Below are 23,095 nucleotides of genomic sequence, written 5' to 3'. Positions count from 1 at the left end.
CCTTGCTGAGCTTCTCCTTCCCCTTTGGATATTATTTTTTTTTTTCAAGATGGCGGCTTTTCCCGCGCTTGGCAGCTTTTCCCGCGCTTGTCTTCTTCCCCCGCCGACTCAAAATGGCGATTCCCGCGCTGTTGCCGTCCATGCCTCCCAGCGGTCCTTTATTTTCCTCTGTGTTGCTGCTCTTGTTCCCCCGCCGCTCCCGCGGTCCTTGTGGCCATAAACGCTTCTCTGGCTGCTGCGCGTCTCTGCCCGATTGCAGTCCGGCCCCTGACACCGGCTGCGGTCGTGTTCTCCGCCCTTTTCGTCGTTTTCCCTCCCCTTCTCCCACTGACAACTCGGCCGACTTCCCCCCCGTGCCGCTCGATCGGGCATACCCGCCGCTGTCGTAGAAGGGATGCTCACTGATGCTTGACTTCGTGGCCAGCAACCCAACCCAGGTTTCCGATGGCCTCCCGTGCAATGCAGGATGTTGAGGGCGGATGCCCTTCTTCGACGCCCGTTTCTGAGGACGAAGCTTCCTTTGATGCAAAACTGCCGCAAGGTAAGATCAGACTCGTCGCCACTGTTGAGTCTGTGTTTTCAATTGCAGTTATACTGAGTAACAGGACACAGACTACAGAAGTAAAGTAAACAGGTCTTTAGTGATTGAGGGTCAGGGCTGAACTGAGATACACTTTGCTCCGCAGGGTTTATATACCAGTGTGGTCACCACCGGTACTACAATGTACAGGAGCCATCAAAAAGTAGTCCATCACCTTAAGGTATCCTCTTAAGGTGGTACAGGTTACATACACTACAGTAAGTACTTGGGTGTATGAACAAATGCTTGTGCTAAGTTTCAGTTGTATTGAAAATCTGGACCTCTTTTTGATTTAAAGATGAAACCGAGGTCTTATTTTGGGAGGTGACCTGGTGGAGTTGAAGCTTTTTACTCTTGGCAGTTACTTACGCTTGCTGTTTTATATCTTTCAAATACTGGATTGCATTTGTCAAAGCCTTGGTATCTACACTGTCCTTTTCCTTCTCCAAATTTTCATCCTGCTCTTCAGGCACAATAACAGTGGATGTGTTTAAAATGTAGGACATTGTTTCGGACACACAACACAGCGCACTCTAAAAACAAGAACATTGATAAAATACAACTAGCAGTCAACTAGAGTTCAGGCTTTATGGATTGAAATCTTATATTTAGAATGCAGTACAGACAATAAGTAAATAATAGTGGGATTGTCCAACAGAACATACTTTCATATTCAAATTCCATAATGGAATCCCAAATAGACTGCGTAGTACAAGAATGGTTATAATGAGACTTTGATAGAACATTGTTTTGCAATGCTGGCATTAAAATGGAATTAGGGTGCTACAGATACTAGAGTGACACTAGGCTTGATTGAGTACAATGCAGACAGCTGAAGCAAATAACCTCTTTGCTCTTGTTTTGAACTGACTGTAGGTGTTAATATTTTGAATCCCATCTGATAGAGTATTTCAAAGTGTGCATGCCTACAAATCAAATAATCTGGAGTCTGAGCAGGCCCCAGCAAGGATTGTGTAGCAAGAAATGTGAAAGAAAGTCAGGTAATTGTGGGTGCATTTAAGTGGGTTTATTCAGCTAAGATGGAATGATTTCCACACAGGAAACTGATAACAAGAGAGATTCTGTACATGAAATACTCGTCTGTATTGAAGCAGAATGGAATTGCTTACTCAAAGGGGATGATCTGAATGTAGCATGAACATGGAAATGCGAATAAACTGAGTAACATAGACAACCGCACACTGTCCTTTCAAATTGGGAACCTAGATTTTAATCTAGCTCAGACGAATGAAATTAAAATTTCTTCTCTACAATAGCTTTAAGAGTCTTAATCAAAGTGTATTTGGGGCACTCTCAACCCAGTACCTGGCAGGGTCAAGTCCACAGCACAAAACCATCAACAAGTTTGCATAAATTAGAAGTGTTATTTAAACGGGCACACAAAAAAATCTAGGTTGGAAATGTGTATTAGGAGATTGGAGCTAAAGTATCCTGCTGGGGACGTGTAGAAAGAGTTTATCCAGCTTCTAACCTGCATTATATCTGATCTGGGAGGGTGCTGAAGTAGGGGTGTTGAAAGTAGGTGGAAAATGCTCCATTCCCAAGCAGTGACATCCCTGATGTTGATAAATGCAAACATTTTCTTTGAAAATTAAATATAGAAATGCCATTTGACCTGAATGAAATGATTGCTGTGACAACTATTTGGACAACATACAGTAGCTGGTCTTTGATAATTAAAACGTTTGTTCACTTTATATGCAGAGCACATAACTAATGAAATACTACAAAGATTCAGCCAATATAAAATACATTAGATGATCAGGCACAGAGTGCCAGTAGAAGTAAAATCGCATAAGAACAAACAAGAATTCAATATCTGTCTTCCATTCTTTATGAATTAAATCCAGATGTTTAGTAACAAATGACTGATTCTCTTTGTAGAGGCACTATAGATCTTGTGTTCAATAGAGCTCCACAGGACAGTTGTTAACATTAATTTTCTCTCATGCTCTATCAAAAAGGAAGCAAATCAGAGAAATTTAACATAAAATACTGTGTATTTAAATGTTTCACTTATTTGAGTTGATATACTCATATTCCTTAGCAACTGGATCAATTATGTTAAATGGCTGGCTAATCGATCAGCTGCAGTACAGACTGAACAATTGTAAATCTTCAATCCCTGGATGAAACCTGGGAACTGAATCTTATAAAATCAAAGAGGGTTATTAATGACAGTCTGAGCACTGACTTTTGTCAGTGGCTCCAGGAGTCAGTAATGCAGCAGAAGACTGTTAAATGCATGATGTCTGTGCAAAGTAATTTAACGCAATGAAAAGTGTTATGAGTCTGAGAGTGAAAGCCCATTATATCAGGAGATGCTGCCTGATACTCGGCATTTTAAATAGTGAGATTAATTTACAGGATTCTTAAAGCATGAGGTGCTTTCACAGGATTTATAAACTGTGAGAATGATTTAGAGGAATTTTTAAATGGTAAGATTAATTGAAATGGTTTCTGAAGGATGAGATTTATTTCAACATCATGCTTTTAGGGGGAAATTTTTGAAACATAATTTTTTTACATAATCCTTAAAGCATGAAATTAGTTTAAAGAGAGTGCCTCACCATCAGGATTATTTATAATGAGTGAGACTCTCCGCATTCTCCTCCATCTGTGAGAGTGAGGTCACTACGCATCTTTCTCCATGTGGAAGGGCAATGGGATACGCTGCAGTTCTCACTTACTCCTTCAGGCAGTGTGCACATTTGATTTATCCATAGCCACCAGTCATACTGATCTATGATCAGATGGTTTCAAATATAGATAGGTCTTACTTTTGTTCTTTCATCCCCGTCCCCATTTCCCAGCCCCCAAACTTGCTTTTAAATCTGCTCCATTTCCTGCTTCTTTCCAGTTCTGACGAAAGGTCTTTGACCTGAAACGTTGACCCTGTTTCTCTCTCCACGGATGCTGCCTGGCCTGCTGAATTTTTCCAGCATTTTCTGTTGTTATTTCAGATTTCCAGCATCCGCAGTATTTTGCTATTGTAATAGGTCTTACTCCTGGCCCCACAAAAAAACTTTCATTTTGTGAGACCTCCGGCAAGCTCTTTAAGGATCGCCCGACAAGCCTCTTGACATCTGGAGAAAGGGGGTCTGGCATGTCCGTGTCTGCTTTGCCCTTTTCTTTCTTGTCGCAATCGGGGTCCTAAAAGAGGCATATCGCCCCAAATTTCACATTTAAACAGCTTCCTGCTTACTTTGGGTGAGGGTGCTGGACATCCACTTAAAGGCCTGGCTGAAAGCTGATTCAGGCGGGCAAATGAGTGCTCAAGGTCTCAACCAGATTTTCAACTGTGGACACCAGTTTTTCAGGCAAGAAAAGGAAGTCCAGCAGTTCAAAGTCCCCCTCCTCCTCCCTCCCACTGATATATGGAACCCTATCATGTTGTTGTTTTAAATATTACATAAAGGTGAAGACTGTGATGTGCACACAAAATAATACGGAATAATTTAAGGAATACAAGCCAACCCAACTACCATTATGTTTAATATCAATTTGTAATTGTCAGCAATTAATACTGCAGTCTGTTTTATTATGTTAATCCTATTAAGTAGCACAATCCAAACTAATAAAACCGTAGAAATTTACAACACAAAAGGAGGCTATTCGGCTCCTCGTGTTTGTTCAGGCTCTTTACTGAAGTATTCCAAAACTAATCCCATTGCCTGGCTATATGCTCAGAGCCTCTATTTAAACAAATTTTCTTAAAAGAGGCATTGGATTTTGCCTCAGCCACTACTAGTGACAAAACATTCATGCTCCAATAACCCTGTTTGAAGAGATTTCTCCTAACCTCTCTCCTCACTCTCTTAGTAATAATCTTAAATTGATGACCTTTTGTCACTGACTCCTCAACCAAAGGAAAATGTCTTTCCCTATTCACTCGATTAGATCTTTGCATAATCTTGAAAAGCTCAATTAAACCTCCTCTTAGTCTTCTCTGCTCTAATGGAAATAGTTCCAGTATCTCAAATCTCTCCTCTTCACTATAGTTCCCTGTCCCTTGCATCGTGTTGGTGAATCAATGCTGTACACGCTATAGCCCCAATTTTAACTCGAGCAGGAATCAGACGGGTAGACCAAGCGAAAAATCCCCTTGACGTGGCCAGCATGAGGCCCAGGCGTTTCTAAGATTGATGGGCAGCCCGCATATTTTCGCTGCACAATTACTAGGGGGGCGCCCGAGCCCTATTTAAAGCGGGAATACACCTCTTAAAGTGAGGTTGCAATCTCTGCTTTCAGATTTTGTGGCAACACTGTGGACTCAATTAGTAATGAGTTGGAAGACTGCTCCTAGTTTATCTGATGCCTTCCCTTCCTGGAGATTCTGGTGAAGGAGGTCAGGACAAGGAGGGAGGAGCATGCTCGAGGGGCCGTATGGCCTACTCCTGCTGTTATTTCTTATGTTCCTCAGCACCCTCAGGGAGATCCCCAGGAAGAATATGCAACAGGCCTGGACAGAAGTGGCTGAGATGGTCTGTGCCAGCACCACCCGGTACCGGCAGGACCTGGGTTTAATGTAGGAAGAGGTTCACTGACCTCACAACAGAAGCAAGGGTGAATACAGCTCTTCCTCTCTCCATCTCTCTCAATCTCTCTCAACAATGTCTGCCAACACTACTTCACCCGTCCCCCAAAACTCTCACCAATTCCCTCCCCTCCATCACATCCTTCAACATAGAAACAAAAAGGGCACATTGCAGCACCTCCCTTTCTCAATCCAAACACAGCCACCTCTTACTTTGCTGTCTTCACACCAGACACTAACAGCATTCTCTGCTTACATCCTTGCAGAACATGCAACTCCTTCCAGGTCTCCTTCCTCACTTCACATTCCATAATCCACCTTGCTTCTTCTCCATCTCTCTACACGTCCACTATATACTCAAGACCTACACTTCGCCACTTGCCTTTTCAAGAACTCTCTTTCTGCAGGACAAAACAGCACATAATGCCAGGGAGAGGAGTAAGACTGGGAGAGGGGGCCCTGACATCATAGCCCTCAACAAACAGAGCAGGAAGCCCTGGATACCCTTTTCTCTTTTCTCCAGGTCCTTCTCAGCATCTGGACCTGCAGAAGAAGACACCCTGGAAGAGGACAATCCTCTTGAGAATGCATCATTGGGCACTGCATCATTCCCAAACTCTAGCACAGAGATTGGCAGTCCGTGTGGGTTAGATAGGGAACTAGATAGGTCTCCACATGGTGAAACTCCAAGCAGGAGTGGGCAGAAGCAGATACCTGTGGCAAGGACAGCCCAGGAAACAGCTCACTGGAGGGGGAGGTCCTCTCCCAGCTCTGCTGAGTAGAACAGAGGTGAGAATATCAGAGGCCTAGCTATGGAAAGAAACTGCTTTCCTCCCACAAGCAGTTATACCAGGTATGGCTGGAAGTATGGAGGAGTCTGCTTCCGGCCTGTGTGGTGTCATCTCACATGGCACCAGCACTCTGCAATCTACCTTGGAGAATGTGGCCACCTCCAGGGATGTTGCAACCGGGCCTTCACAAAATGAGTCAACATTACCAACTTTTGCAGCTCTTTGTGGAAGCTTTTGTGGATGCTCAAATGGCTGCCATGCAGGCTCTGGGCGCCACAATGGAGAGACAGATGTTCACTTTGGACAGATTGGTGGACCGAATAGATAGGGGCTTTCAAGAAGTCACTTTCAAGAAGTCCGCTCTCTTGCAGACCAATGGAAGTGACGATCCCCGGCCCCACGTGAGTTGTGGTGGCATCTTCTGAGCTGTACGTGTTGCCCTCTCTCAGGATGTCAGCTCCTCTGCTCCTTCGCCACCCATCAACCAATACCTGCCATGGTGCCAGGAAGCCATCTGGATGAGACTGGCCAGCAGCAGCCAAGGTGCAGCAATCTATAGCCGGGCCCTCACAGGCTCGAGCACCCAGATGTCCCTGGCCATGAACACCTCAGAGCTCAAGATTGAGATTTCATTACTCGGCTCAAATTGATACAGTTAACTTACACAATAACCCAAATGGTTCAGGAAAAAACCCTGATCAAAGACAGATAATATAGTGATCTGGGTTGTTATGGTTGGGGTTGTCCACCGGGTGGTGCTGTAGCCAATGCTGCTGCTAAGGTCAGGGGTTTTACTTCCTGTAAGGTCAGCAAAGGTCGAATGCCAGGGTGCAGGCCTGATGTATGTGTTTCCCAGTTGTTAATAAAGTACTCGTGTTAATTCTACGATATCGCCTCTTCGAGTCCTTGTTTCACTTAATGGATTTATCACATTTGGCGATGAGGTAACTAAAGGACCCTGGATAAAGAAGAAAAGTCTGCCGGGATGTTTAAACAACAAAATTACGAGCTACGGTTAGCTACCAGTTGGAAGAGAGCATGGCTGCCACGGTAGGAACGGTCTCTGCTTTTGATATTCAAGCACAAACTTGGGAGGAATACTGTGAAGTGTTGGGTTATTTTTTCAAAGCAAATGAAATAAATGATGCCGGAAAACGGAAAGCCATTCTGCTTAGTTCAGTGGGAAGCCAGACCTACAGTTTGATGAGGAATCTGCTCAGTCCTGAAAAGCCTGGCGACAAATCATTTATTGAATTAGTGGCCTTGCTAAAAGAACATTTCAACCCTAAGCCTAGTGAGATTGTACAGCGGTTCAAGTTTAATTCAAGGAACAGGAAAGAGGAAGAGAGTGTAATGGACTATGTAGCGGTGTTGCGTAAATTGGCACAAGATTGCAATTATGGGAACAACCTGAAGGAAATGCTGAGAGATAGGCTAGTTTGCGGAATAATGGACGACCGAATGCAGTGCAGATTATTATCCGAGACTGGGCTTACTTATGAAAAAGCATTGGAACTTGCTCAAGCCATAGAGACAGTGAACCGAGATGTAAAAGAAATACAGGGTTCAGACAGGGCTAATGCTACGCAAGTTGCAGGTCAGGTTGTTGTGCACAAGTTGAACATGCGTCAGGAACCACAACGTGAGCAGGTGAAGGCATGTTACAGATGCAAGGGCGATCGCCTGGCGAGTGAATGCCGGTTTCTGGAGGAAAAGTGCTACAAGTGTGGGAAACAAGGACACATAAAACGAGCTTGCAGGGTGAAATCACCTGTGGAGGAATCCAAACCAAAAGGGGGAGGACAGCAAAACCAAGGGAGAGAAGTGAAAAAACATGGAGCACATCACATCAGCGGGGAAGCTGAGGAAGAAGAGGACATGTTCATAATATATGGCATGTTAGAGAACATTCCAAAAGTGGCTCCTATCACATTGCAACTGACAGTAAATGACTCTAAGGTGAACTTTGAAGTGGATACAGGGTGTGGCATGACCATAATGAACAAGGCAGAGTACTCAAAATTGTGGAACCGTGCAAAAGTTCCAGAGTTAAAGCCTTGCTCCCTGCATCTTAAAACATATACAGGTGAATGAGTAGTGACATTAGGTACAGCTAAGGTAACTGTGCAACACAGGGACACAGTGGAACAGCTACCTGTAGTTATAGTATCGGGTACCGGACCAAACCTGTTAGGTCGGGACTGGATAAAAGAACTTAAATTAGACTGGGGAGCAGTACATCAAATAGATGTGGGCAAACAGTTGACTTTGCAAGAAGTGTTGAGTGAACATGAGAATGTGTTCAAGGAGGAACTTGGCACATTTAATGGTCCCCCAGCTAAGATTTATGTAGGCAAGGAGGCACCGCCAAGGTTTTTTAAACAACGACCTGTGCCTTATGCCATGAAGCCAAAGGTAGAGGCTGAGCTTGACCGTCTATTGAGAGAGAACATACTGGAGCCAGTGAAATGTTCGGAATGGGCAGCTCCCATAGTACCTGTTTTAAAACCGGACAATTCAATAAGACTCTGTGGAGACTATAAATTGACAGTCAATCGGGTGTCCAAACTAGAGCAGTATCCTATTCCCAAATCAGAGGATCTCTTTGCAAACCTGGCTGGAGGAAAGAAATTCACAAAGTTGGATATGAGTCATGCCTACTTGCAGATTACACTGGATGATGAATCAAAGAAGTATGTCACCATAAATACACACAAGGGCTTGTTTACATATAACCGCTTGCCGTTTGGTGTCTCATCTAGTCCAGCTATCTTCCAGAGGACAATCGAAGGAGTACTGCAAGGGATTCCACATGTTTCCATCTATCTGGATGACATTCTGGTGACAGGAAGAACCGATCCGGAGCATCTGAGCACTCTGAGAGAGGTACTACAGAGATTGGAGAGGGCAGGGTTCTGGCTCAAGAGGAGTAAGTGCACTTTCCTGGGGAATGAGGCAGTGTTCCTGGGACACAGAGTGGATGCCACCGGGCTCCATCCACTCGAGGAGAAGGTACAAGCACTGCAGGACGCCCCTGCTCCTACAAATGTGGCCGAGTTAAAAGCTTACCTGGGACTGCTGAACTATTATAACAGGCTTTTACCAAACTTGTCAACTGTGTTAGCACCTCTTCACAAACTACTGTGCAAGGAGACACAGTGGCAGTGGGGAGAGGAGCAGGGGGTTTCATTTGAACAGTCCAAGAAACTGATGCTGTCGTCGGATGTGCTGGTTCACTACAATGCAGAGAAAGACATCATTCTCTCTTGTGACGCTTCACCTTACGGGGTGGGGCAGTTCTTTCATACTGCATGGAAGATGGAACTGAAAGACCAATAGGGTTTATGTCCCGAGCTCTAACACCAGCAGAAAAAAACTATTCCCAGTTAGACAAAGAGGGGTTAGCAGTAATGTTTGGGTTACAGAGGTTCCACAAGTACATATATGGCAGGAAGTTCACCATATGCACCAATAATAAACCTCTTCTCTCTCTTTTCAATGAAATGAAAGCAGTTCCACAGATGGTGTCACCCCGGATCCAGAGGTGGGCCGTGACGTTGAGGGCATATGAGTATGTCATCGTCTACAAGGCAGGCAAGTACCATGGGAACGCAGATGCCTTGAGCCGTCTTCCACTGCCAGGCACACCTATCCGTGCAGCTCCAGAGGACAGAGTGTTGATGTTGGAGGACACTGACACGGCACTTGTGACTGCAGAGCAAGTAAGAACATGGACAGGTAAAGATCCAGTACTGTCTGGAGTTCGAGAATATGTGGTGAGGGGATGGCCACAGCCTCTGGAAGGGGCTGACTTCACATCCTACAGTGTCAGGAAAACAGAGCTGAGTGTGCAGGATGGTTGCATGTTGTGGGGAGCACGAGTGATTATTCCACAGCCAGCACAACAGTCTATCCTAGGGCAACTACATCAGTGTCATCCTGGGGTCTCGCGAATGAAAGCCTTGGCTAGGAGTTACTTGTGGTGGCCAAAGCTAGATGAGGAGATAGAAAATCTGGTCAAGACATGCAGCACTTGTCAGGAACACCGGAAGGCACCAGCAGCGGCTCCTCTCCACCCCTGGGAGTGGCCGGATAAACCATGGAGAAGATTGCACTTAGATTATGCGGGTCCATTCATGGGGAAGATGTTCCTCATAATCATTGATGCACATTCCAAATGGATGGATGTTTATCCTGTAAATTCTGTTTCCGCCACTACTACTATAGACTGCCTGCATCGGAGCTTCAGTAATCAAGGGCTACCGGAGATCGTGGTAAGTGACAATGCCACTTGTTTTGTGAGTACAGAGACAAAAGAGTTCTTGAGGAAAAATGGCATAGTGCAGTTGACCTCGGCTCCATATCATCCGTCCTCAAATGGACTTGCGGAGAGAGCCTTACAAACATTTAAAGAGATGATGAAAAAAAGTGCAGAAGGGAGTTTAGCAGCCAAAGTGTCACGGGTTCTGTTCAGCTACAGAATAACACCTCAATCCACCACAGGACTCTCTCCTGCTGAGATGTTATTAGGTCGTAGACTATGCTCCACTCTTGACCTTGTCCACCCAGACCTAAAAAGGAAAATGGAAAACAGACAAAACAAACAAAAAGAGAACCATGACAAAAGAACAAAGAGCCGAAGTTTTGGAGAAGGAGATGCGGTCATTACCAGGAATTTCAGTTATGGACCAAAGTGGATTCCTGGCTTCACAGACTCAATGACCAGTATCATACAAGGTCATGTTGGGAGATGGTAGGGTAGTATGCAGACATGTAGATCAGATACTTCCCAGACATGGGGAAATTGAAATGAAGGTTCCAGATGCAATGACTGAGGACAGGTTTACCCCCAGTTATCCAAGTGCATCTGTGGTGCCACCACCAGGGACAGTGAAAATTCCACAGGAACCCATTCGTCAAGAGGGAACCATCGTTGCAGAGTCAGATACTCCGAGCACTGCTCAGGAGCAGCTGGTGGCTTCACCACAAACAAGCAGGGACTTTACTGTTAGACGTTCACAAAGGGCTCGCCAGCCACCAGAGAGATTGATACTGACCTGTTAGATTCGTCAAGTATGGAATATGGTGAATGGAGACTTATTATGTGACCCTTAGGAATGGTTGTTTGTTAAGAAATTCATACTGAAATCTTAAGGGAGGAGGGATATAGTGATCTGGGTTGTTATGGTTGGGGTTGTCCACCGGGTGGTGCTGTAGCCAATGCTGCTGCTAAGGTCAGGGGTTTTACTTCCTGTAAGGTCAGCAAAGGTCGAATGCCAGGATGCAGGCCTGATGTATGTGTTTCCCAGTTGTTAATAAAGTACTCGTGTTAACTCTACGATATCGCCTCTTCAAGTCCTTGTTCCACTTAATGGATTTATCACAGATAATCACAGCTTTTTTGCAACTAATAAATTACTTGTTACTGGCTCAAACTGACCCACAGTTAAGTTACTAAGTAAACAACTGCAAATATATGCTAGTATTATACAGCTAAAATTAAGTAAATTAAAGTAAATTTAAACTCAAAATACAGTAAAATATATAAATAAAAATTTCAATACTAATGTCCCAATCACACCCATTGAGGCGCAAGTCCAATCACCCCTGGTCTTTCACACTCTCCCTTGGCCTCTTGCAATTTGAGGTTGAGTTCATGTCTGGTAGTATGTCATGAAAATAATGATACAAAACATACATTATACTGCAATCATATTGTAAAATACCAAAAATACTTGTTTCATGTAAGTTAAGCCATTTGCTGTTCTCCTTTAAAGTCCTGTCAAACTCTTAAGATAACGTAAATAAATTTAATCCCAATTATTAAGTGGCAGTGATAATGCCCGCATATTCTACTGTATTGGTCCCATTTAAGCAAGACACTTATGGGAATTTCAAGAACATTTGCTTATAAAGTGGGAGAAATGATTGGTCATCTTCATTCAAGATTCTGCAGCAAGCAAACTAAAACCCCAGCATTCACACGCATTGGTGACACAATCAATGTTTTTTTCCCTTAAAGGTGGAGCAGGCTTTTATTTGTTTTCTCTACATCTCTCTGACTCCACAGCTCCCCTAGTGTCACACAAGAATCCATGCCATCATTCTGGCACTGAACAATTGGTCGGAATGATATTTTTTCATGTTTGGTTCCTGGACAAATCTGACAAGATCCGTGTATAGAATATAAAAGCCAAGAGGTAATGATGGACCTATATAAAAACGTATTTAGATTTCAGTTATATTGTTGTGTGCAGTAGTGGGCTGCACATTATAGAAAGGGTATTCAGGCTTTAGAGAGGGTACAATGCAGATGTAAGTGAGTCTTTGGCATAGTGGCATTCCTGCCTTTGAATCAGAAGTTGAAGAGTTCAAGCCCCACTCCAAACAACCCTGGCAAGTGGAAACTAGAATATGCTCTCTAAATACTGGGTTGACATCCAGCATGGTACTTGTTTCTGGACAGAGTGACCAGTGGCTCAGTGGTGGTATTCCTGACTCTATCGGAAGGGTTGGGTTCAGACTTCACTCCAGACAGCCCCAGCGAGCAGAGACTGGAGTGCCAGCTCTGAATACTGGGTTGATGTCCAATGAGGGTACATGTGGCCAATGAATGCAGGTCCCCCACCACATCGTAAAGGGTAAGTGGGGCTCTTTAGCCTTGGTTACAGTCCAACGCAGTGTAGTTTCTGCAACTTCTCAACTGAATATATAGGATACCTTCAAAAAAGTAATATATATGTCTCTTTTTTGACAATTTTGTCTTCAGTTACATTTATTTCAGAAGTCTATGATTTAATTCAGGTTTAGGTACAGGAGGCTGTGTTATTGTTAGAATCATATAGAACAAGATCCTGGCACTGATGAAAACTCCTGTAGCGATGTTCCAGTTTACCATCATAAGATTTCAATCTCTAGCCCTTTGAAAGAGAAGAGCACAACCTATAACATAGATTCTATTGCACATCTATGGTCACAAGCAGACATTCAGTCCAAGCCTCTGTACAATATGCTAGCTGAGGTATCAAACTGGATACTTCCATGTATATGTTTTGGTTTTGCTTCAAAGTTTCCCTCAAATGGTCCAGTAATCAATCAATAATACTGAATGTGATCAGTTCCCAAATTGTACTTGACTGAGGCCCCTTTCTGTTAGAACATCTGTTTAATAATCTTCTGGAGATGCTTACTGCTAGATCAGTCATTTTCATGTTGGTTATAGCTAAAAAGTATAGATCTTCCCTCTTAAAACTAATAGTTTAATAGCACATGGAACACTATAAAGTTAGATAAAATAACCAAAATCACTAGTCAACAATCAGACCTTTAAAAAAAAACCACAGGGCACTATGTTTAGAGCTAATGGATGAATTCACAAATCTGATATTCAATAAATGTGGCCCTGTTTTATTAAAATGACAGTATTCTGGATCACCTCCCTTTTTTCCCCCAATATTTCCCCATTTTGTACATCCAGTGACAGATCAGGTGCAGATACGAGGCAGCTCTCTAATCACAGATAACCACGGGCAATATGATAATGGAAAATATAATATTGATTTCAAATAAACTGAAGTGAAACAATGGAATAGCAAAAGGCTCACATTCGGGTGCTCTCCACCTATAATTGACAGTAAGCCATTTGACAATGTATAGACTCAGTATGTTGTAGTTAATTGCTTTTGGCACTGTGTAATGTTCATCCTTCTCTGTTACTCCAGGGTAGGACAAATGTATGAACAATTACAATCTAAAACATCATTGTTGAGCTTGGGGTCAGGAGGAAAGGATGAGGTGGGCAGTGTTTTTCTTGTTTCTTTTTCAGCACTATAAATGGAACAACCTTAAAAAACAGACAACTAAAAACGTTAATCTCGTCATGCACCTGGGTCAAGCGTGAACCAATATAAAGTGAATCAGTTTGATCTCTCCAAAAAGTATTTCTTTACTTTAAGTCTCAAAGAAATAAAGAACTTGCATTTACATATCATCTTTCACAGGATGTCCCAAGATGGTTCACAACCAACCAATTACTTTTTTGAAGTGTAATCGCCGTTGTTATGAAGGCAAACATGGCAGCCAATTTGTGCACAGCAAAGTCTCACACACAGCAATCAGACAAATGACCAGTTAATCCATTTTTGGCAGTGTTGGTAGACCATCTTTGAATAATGCCATTGGATCTTTTATGTCAACCTAAACAGGCAGGCTTGGTTTAATGTCTCATCCAGACATTACTTCCAACACTGCAGGATGCCCTCAGTACTGCATTAAAGTGTTAAGCATGGATTAAGTGTTCAAATCCTGTAGTGAGGCTTAAATCCAGAACCTGTTGACTCAAACTTAAATATTGTCTTTTATGCTTATTTGGACAGGGTACTTCTATGAAATTATGGGCTTAAAACAAGTTTGAATGTATGTATCTACATGAGTGAATGTGCTAATGTGTATACAGGTGTAAATCTGTGTCTCAAAATGTTTGTGTACATGTATGCCAAGTCAGTTTATGTGCACTGTGTGTGTAAGTGTTTTTTGATTCACCTCTGAGCTTTGGGATATTTTTCTACATTAAAGGCAATGTATAAATGCACATTGTTACTGTGTGGAAGGACAAGTGTTGGCACGAGAGTGTATACAAATGTGAGTATACAGGTACAACAGTGAATATGCAAATCAAAATGTGTGTGAAAATGCATGCATATGTGTGTGTGAGAGAGAAAGTTTGGACGTGCTATGGTCCAGGACCTTTTGACCAATTTTCCACAGAAAAGATTTGAAAGAGTTACTTTAAATTTTGTGTTTTAAAAGCATAATATATTCCTGCAAATAAAGAAAATGGCCTAGAATTTGGAGCCTTTAGCGCGGCCGTTAAGGCCGGTTTTGAAGAAAAAATGGTGGCAGGCTCACTTCCGGCACGGAACGCAGCGGCCACCATTTTGGGCAGGTCGGCAGTGCTCCCGTTAACTGCGCTCGCCTCAAATATTTTAATAATCAAGAGCATGACGTCAATCAGCGTGCAACGCCAAATTGACACACGCTGAGTGATTTTGGATGTCGCCGCTCCTTTTACCACCCTCTCCAAAGCACGCCCGTGCGTGCAGCCGTTGCCAGCGCGTAGACCCTGGAGAAAGCAGCGGAGAGCTATAGATCTCTGAGAAGTCTTCAATGACTATGCAAATTATGTGCAGCCCCACCGAAACCAGGCTCTGTGACAGGTTTGTATTCTTCACTGATCACTGCTTCAAATAATTTTGACATTGTTTGCGCTAGATAGTATAATTAGAAATTTTATGACACATGTAGCATGAGTTTTCATAACTTCAAGTATTTGAAACCTCAAACTGCTAGAATTATTCTACACAAATTGCAGTCATTTAATCAGTTAATGATGATTTTTTTTGATTAATAATTGTACTTGACAGATTAGCCGGCTAAATATTTGAGAGGGTCAGCAATTGAATTAAACATAAATTTTAGCTAAATTACAGGGTGCATTCTTTAAAACGTGACAGATTAGTGTATGTTTAGGCTTTGATTTATCTTGCTTACCCTCTCTGTCAACCTACAAAACACAAGAAACATAACCGGAAATATGCACTTCACTTTCATAAATCGTGATTTCCTGATAACACCGCACAGGTACATTAGACCCGACCTTTGGCCTCCTGCTGATCTTACTGCCTGAAAGAGTGCATTGCACAGTAGGTTCTGTGCTGTGCTCATTTAATCAGCAGGCAGCACCAAAGAGCCTGCGCTCTTTTTACAGGCGGGAGTTAACCTTGGCCCACGGTGGCACCACCAGTTTTCGGGCTTTATCGAAGTACTAGGTCATTGTGTCTAAAATGGTAGGTAGTTAAGATGCTAATGAGCTAGCTTTGATGTTATTTCACCAGAAAAGCAGGCTCAACACATCAGAATGCAGAAGAGTAAGTCTGTTTAAGTCAAGCAAGATGACCTACTGAAGTGGGGTAGTGTAGCGTGTTCATTATTCTTATGTTATTATGTGAAGATTAGTTGCACTGATTGAACTAAGTGAATCTGATCATCACTATTGTTCCATTTTTACACCTTACTATGGAATAAAAGAGCTTAACGATTCAAACTAACAATTGGTAGCACACTCGCCTCTGAGTCAGAAGGTTGTGGGTTCAAGTCCCACTCCCTGATTTTCAGTGCTCCACCATTGGCAGCCATGCCTTCAGTTGCCGAGGCCCTAAGCTCTGGAATTCCCTCCCTAACCTTCTCTGCCTCTCTCTCCCCCTTTAAGATGCTCCTTAACATAGTCATTGTTATTCGCCTTTGATTTCCCACATTTCATTTTGGAGGGGTTCTGAGAATAACTCGAAGCAACCTTTAATATTGCTGCAAGTAGTTTTTTTTTTAGCAAAAACTGCTCAGAAGGAACTGGCGTTTTATCTTCAGCAAGGCAGGACACCTGTAATTGCGCACAAGAATTTTTTTTAAAACAAACATATTGCCCATCATTACCACTCTGGATTAAGTATAATCATGCACACTCATCAGTGGGTCTCATGATTTCAGGCATAAACATATGATTCCCATTAGCAGTGAATTCAAATATTTGTTAAATATTGTCTATTTTAAATAACTTGGCCAGCAAACCAAACGTGTAGCTTTAGTTTATTACCGTGGGAAGAGAAAGAATAGCTTGTATTGTTCAATGAGAATTGATGGTGTATACCAACTTGGAATGAACTAAAGGGATATACATTTATAAAACATGTGACTGATTAGTAATGTCCTTGCAAAGTCAATTGGATCAGCAATCAGTGTACTCTTCTGGTTGGATGTTTAAACAAATTGTCTGTAACTTAATAAAACTTTAAATAAAACTTAACAAATTAAATTAAAATTTGATTGGCCGGGTTAATAATGCTCTCCAGTCCCCACGGCGCCCACCGGTCGCAGAAGGCCTCAAGCTTGCCAGCGGACACCGCGTGCTCCATCTCCAGGGCCAACCGGGCGCGAACATGGCCGTGGAAGAGAGGCAGGCAATCGGGCCGAACGACCCCCTCGACCACCCGCTGCCAGGAGCAGTTAATGGCCTTTTTGGCCAGGCCCAGGAGCAGTCCTACGAGGAGGTCCTCCGATCTGCAGCAATCAGTGTAAAGGTCAATAGGTGTATCGTTCACCAGCAGTCTCAGCAGATTAATGTGATGAAGAGTTTAACAGAAATGTTTTTAAAAATGAAAGAAAACATGGAATAAAAAAAGGCTATTTGTCTAATCAAGTCGATTCTATTCACAGCCCAAATACAATCCACTCTAGCATAGGCTTTATTAAACCATTTCATTTCCTGAGGGAAGGTTCTGCAGTTTCTCTGAATGTAAATCAAATTTCAGTGTATCTATTTAATCTTATATCCTACATTATACATCCAGATTAGTTACCTTCCTTTGTATGGCATTTCCATGCTCCCAGCAGTTCAATAGCCAAAATGTTGCACAAAATATTTGATCATCCCTTTCTGTACTTATCCTTACAATCTTCACTCGCATCCCTAACCAGATACTTATCCACCTATTTTATGTCTGTTAGTTGACACATCATTGCCTGCTATGGCGGAGAGTTTATGCCACATATCCACAACTCGTAGGAATAATAGAAAAGATAAGAAGGGCGGCAGAGTGGCAATACTGATAAAAGGACAGAGTACAGAGAGGAACGATTAATAAAAACAAATTAAATTGCCTATATGACAATGTAGACAGCATCCAAAACAAAACGGAGGAAATGGAGGCGATAATTTGTAGAGAGGAGCCAGATGTAGTAGGAATAACTTAAACATGGCTGCATAAAGAACAAGATTGAGAGTTAAATATTGCAGGATATAAGAACATAAGAAATAGGAGCAGGAGTAGGATATTTGGCCCTTCGAGCCTGCTCCGCCATTCAATAAGATCATGACTGATCTTTTACCTCAACTCCACCTTCCCACACTATCCCCAAATCCCTTGATTCCCTTAATATCCAAAAATCTATCAATCTCTGAATTGAATATATTCAGTGACTCAGCATCCACAGCCCTCTGGGGTAGAGAATTCCAAAGATTCACAACCCTTTGAGTGAAGAAGTATCTCCTCATCTCAGTCTTAAATGGCCAACCCCTTATTCTGAGACTGTGAGCCCTAGTTCTAGACTCCCCAGCCAGGGGATATATCCATCCAGCATCTACCCTGTCAAGCCCTGTAAACATTTTGTCTTAGAAATTCAGTTGTTAGCGCCAGCTGCTAGCGCCTTAGGAGGAGGAGAAGTGGGGCGCTAAGCGGCTAGTGCCCGGGCGTGGCGCGATCTGCGCCTCTCGCGAACTTCACTCAAGATTTAGCGGCGGCGCAAAACCGCAGCGCCCGCTCAGCTGCGCGCGCAGATCCTGACATCATTTCATGGTGCAACGCCCTTGGTGCGCCCCGAACCGGAACTTCAGTGGCGCCACCCTTCTGTGCGCCTGGCACCCCCAGCGACTGGTAGAGGGGAACGGTTCCCAGTTGCTGCGGGGCACGGGGGATGCTATTTAAAGGGGACTCCTCCTGCATTATAAGTGGCAACCATTTTGTGGCAATCCTGTGTGAGAGACAGATATTTGGAGAGAGACAAAGGGAGAGAGCTTTCTGCTTTGACTCAGCGCTCGCACAGGTACTTCTGGCTTCAGGCCAGAGTTTTGCATTTGGATTTAACTCTCAGTGCCATAGCCTTGCGTCACCACATATAATGGGGGCTGCAATGGGTGGAAACGTTGGCTTACTGCATTGCATTCAAAGGGCTCAGAGACGCCGTGAGAGAGTGCCAGTCAAGGCCAGACGGAGAAGGGCCAACAGGCGTCGGCACAGGAGGCCTTACCCACCCAGGGTATACCGCCAGCAGTTCTCATATCTGAACATGTCTGAGGAGCAGTGTGTTCGGAGGCTGCGATTCAGAAGGGAGGTGGTCACTGAGATCTGCCACCTGCTTCGCAGAGATCTGCAGCCACAGCTAAGGAGCAGGACGTCGCTGTCGGTGGCAGTGAAGGTGACGGTGGCTCTCAACTTCTATGCCACCGGCTCCTTCCAATCTGCTACTGGGGACATTGCCAACGTCTCCCAGTTTGCGGTACATTGCTGCATCCGCCAGGTGATCAATGCCCTTTTCAGAAGGAGACGTCAGTACATCTCCTTCCCCATGACCCTGGACAAGCAGCAAGAGCGTGCAATGGGATTTGGAGGAATAGCGGGCTTCCCCATGGTCCAGGGCACAATTGACTGCACGCATGTGGCTTTGCGGGCACCTCTACAGAATGCCGAGGATTACCGCAACCGGAAGGGCTACCATTCGCTCAACGTCCAGTTGGTGTGTGACCACAGGCAGCTCATACTAGCTGTCAATGCCCGCTTTCCAGGCAGCAGCCACGATGCCTTCATCCTGTGCCAGACTTCTGTGGCAGACATTTTCGAAGCCCAGGCTCACCCACGAGGATGGCTTCTCGGGGACAAAGGCTATCCTTTGTGCAAAATAACAATAGAAAATGCTGGAAAAACTCAGCAGGTCAGGCAACATCCGTGGAGAGAAATTAGAGTCGACGTTTCGGGTGAACCCTTTTTCAAAACTGGAAAGGAAATGAAATAGATCGAAGGCAGGGCTGCGATAGAACAAAAGAAGTGAAGAGACATTAAGAGGTATTCAAAACCAGACGAGATGGTAATAGGACAAGTGGAGATAAAAGACGGCTCGGATTAGGTGTGAAGTGTACTGGCAGAAAGAGAGACAGCTGCCATGTGGGAGAGGGGAAAAAAAGGAAAGGGGGGGAGGGAAAACCCAAAACAAAGGGGTGGAAAAAAAAATAAGTAAAAATGTAATAGGGGCCGAGGTTATGATCTGAAATTGTTGAACTCGATATTGACTCCGGAAGGCTGCAAAGTGTCTAATCAGAAGATGAGATGCTGTTCCTCGAGTTTACGTTGAGCTTCTGTGGAACAATTCAAGAGGCCAAGGACGGTGAGGTCCGAGTGGGAATGGAGCGGTGAATTAAAATGACAGATTGGGTGACCGCTTTGCGGAACACCTCCGTTCAGTCCGTAAGGGTGACCCCAAGCTTCCGGTCGCCTGTCATTTTAATTCACCGCTCCATTCCCACTCAGACCTCACCGTCCTTGGCCTCTTGCATTGTTCCATGGAAGCTCAACGTAAACTCGAGGAACAGCACCTCATCCTCCGATTAGGCACTTTGCAGCCTTCCGGACTCAATATCGAGTTCAACAATTTCAGATCATAACCTCGGCCCCTATTACATTTTTACTTATATTTTTTTTCCACCCCTTTGTTTTGGGTTTTCCCTTCCCCCCCTTCCTTTTTTTTCTCTCTCCCACATGGCAGCTGTGTCTCATCCTGCCAGTACACTTCACACCTAATCTCAGCCGTCTTTTGTCTCCTCTGTCCTATTACCATCTCGTCTGGTTTTGAATACCTCTAAATGTCTCTTCACTTCTTTTGTTCTATCGCAGCCCTGCCTTCGATCTATTTCATTTCCTTTCCAGTTTTGAAAAAGGGTTAGACCCGAAACGTCGACTCTAATTTCTCTCCACGGATGTTGCCTGGCCTGCTGAGTTTTTCCAGCATTTTCTGTTGTTATTTCGGATTTCCAGTATCTGCAGTATTTTGCTATCCTTTGTGCACCTGGCTGATGACCCCGCTCCGCGTGCCCAGCACCCCTGCTGAAGAGCGATACAATGACAGCCATCAAGCTACCAGGAACATCATTGAGCACACAATCGGCGTGCTCAAGCAACGGTTCCATTGTCTGGACCATTCCGGAGGAGCCCTACAGTACTCGCCTGAGTGAGTCTCCCATTTCGTTGTAGTGTGCTGCATGCTGCACAACCTGGCTATCCTCAGGACTCAGCCACTGCCAGCAGACATTGGAGGACCACCAGAGGAGGAGCAGGAGGAGGAGGAGGAACACCAGGACGGGAGAGAGGCACAAAGTGCGAAGGCCATCCATCGGCGGCTTATTGCAACTTGGTTCTAGGCCCCCTCTCAGGGAATGGCTTGTGCCAATGAAAGAACCTGAATGGAGCCGCTCCGCAAGCCCTTAGCCAGTCAAGGCAACAAATAGTTCAAAGTGCAAACATGGACAATGTGATTAAAGAAAATTTTTTACTGTGCAAACTCTGTGCCCTTCCCGCATGACAAACTAATTCAGATAAACCCCCCAAAAAACAGTCAGAGACATAACTGGCTCTCACAACCTGCAGAAAATGAAAAAAACAGTTAAACAAAAATGACCATGATCCTCGGCCTTCATATAAAAAACAAACACAACAGTCTCGGCCTTCATACATAAAAAAAAACATTCTCGGCCTTCATATATAAACACAACATTTGGCCACACCTTCTACTTTTTCCCCTGTGAGGGTGATCCGCCTCGCTTTCGCGAATGGCCCCTTCCCGCCCTGCAGCTCCTCCTCAATGGGACCCCAGTGGCTGCAGGAAGGCTGGGGGTAGGCTGCTGAGGGTCAGATGGTGAGACACCAAATGCCCTTGGGGGACGGCCTGGACCAGCTCTGGGCCTGGAGGGCCCGGCTGCTGACTGCTCCAACTCTGCTTGGGCGGCAGCAGTCTGTCCTACGGGTGATGGCAGCTGCAGTGGAGGAGTGACAGAGCACAGGCACTCCCTGGTCGGCTGAGACACTGGCACTCACACAGGCCAGCACTGCAGCATGCGCAGCAATCTGCTGAAGCACAGACTGCTGGGCTGCTGCGGCGCGGCGAGGGCCCCGGCGATGCCTGGCCGATCCAGCGAGGGTGGCAGCAGTTAGTGCCCATGTGGCCCTGATCTGTGTCTGCATCAGACCAGCCAGAGAATGCACGGCACGACTGAGCACTTGGCTGGAAGCCGCCTGTGCTGCACTGAATTGTTGCAGACTCCTGGCCTGTGCTGCCCCGAATTCCTGAGCACTCCTTGCCAGTGACTCTATGGAGTCAGGCATCCTTGCCACTGCAGCCATGAGCTCAGTGTGCCTGCGCTCAGCCTGGGTGCCCATTTCACCAAGGAGCCGCATCTCTTCTGCGCTCACTGTAGCAGGACTGGAGGCCGCACTCACCCTCCGGGGAGAAGGCCGCCGAGCTTCCCCACCCCTCCCGTGTTGCTGCAGCCCGCTGGGCCCCGGAGCTTCACTGTCATCAGACCCTTCCCCCCTGCTCCCCTCCAGGGAAGACGTGTCCCCATCATGGCCATGGGCTGCCTCGGCTGAGGGTGGCACTGATGGGCCGGCTTCCTCTTCCTCCTCCTCGAATTCAGAATCACTGACAGTGGCAGCTTGAGGGCCCGCCTCCTCACCTGACGAATCAGCATCTGAAAGCAGGGAGGCACAAGAGTTGCTTTAGAGTGAGGACAGGGCGGCAGCGAGGGAGGCATGAGTGCTACTATGCACTGCGTTGGTTCGATAGTGGCAAAGGATGCTGGTGTGAGGCACAAGTGGAAAGAGAGAGGTCAAAAAGGTGATGACCTTACCATTGCTGTCCAGGACAGGGTTGGCATCTCCACTGGCAACGGGGCCAATCAGCCGGCCTGCCATAATGCGCTCCACATGCTGCTCCAGGTCGCTGAGCTCTTTGAGGTCAGGACGGCCTCCCCCGGTCCATTGCTGCTGCCTGCGATTGTGGGCCAGCTTGCCCTGCAAGAGAAAGGACAGCCTCTAAGTACAGTGTCAAGCCCTGATCTTGCCTGCACTGCCTCCCATGGTGGAATAGCCCTGACAGTGTCAAGCCCTGATCTTGCCTGCACTGCCTCCCATGGTGGAATAGCCCTGACAGTGTCAAGCCCTGATCTTGCCTGCATTGCCTCCCATGGTGGAATAGCCCTGACAGTGTCAAGCCCTCATCTTGCCTGCACTGCCTCCTATGGTGGAATAGCCCTGACAGTGTCAAGCCCTGATCTTGCCTGCACTGCCTCCCATGGTGGAATAGCCCTGACAGTGTCAAGCCCTCATCTTGCCTGCACTGCCTCCCATGGTGGAATAGTCCTGACAGTGTGTAAAGTGCTGAATGTGCAAGTGGTTTTCATGAGAGTCCCATAGCTCTTGGATGAGGGCTGGGCATTGGGGCTTTCAGGTCCCTTTGGCCAGAAACTGAGGTGCACATGCAGGGATGATCAGGCTAGTGGAAAGGGTACTA

Source organism: Somniosus microcephalus, chromosome 3 (genome assembly GCF_052327205.1).
Source record: "Somniosus microcephalus isolate GS21.2 chromosome 3, FLI_Smic_1.0, whole genome shotgun sequence".
Taxonomy (NCBI): domain Eukaryota; kingdom Metazoa; phylum Chordata; class Chondrichthyes; order Squaliformes; family Somniosidae; genus Somniosus; species Somniosus microcephalus.
The sequence above is the reverse complement of the archived record's forward strand: the minus strand, read 5'-3'. Positions refer to the sequence as shown.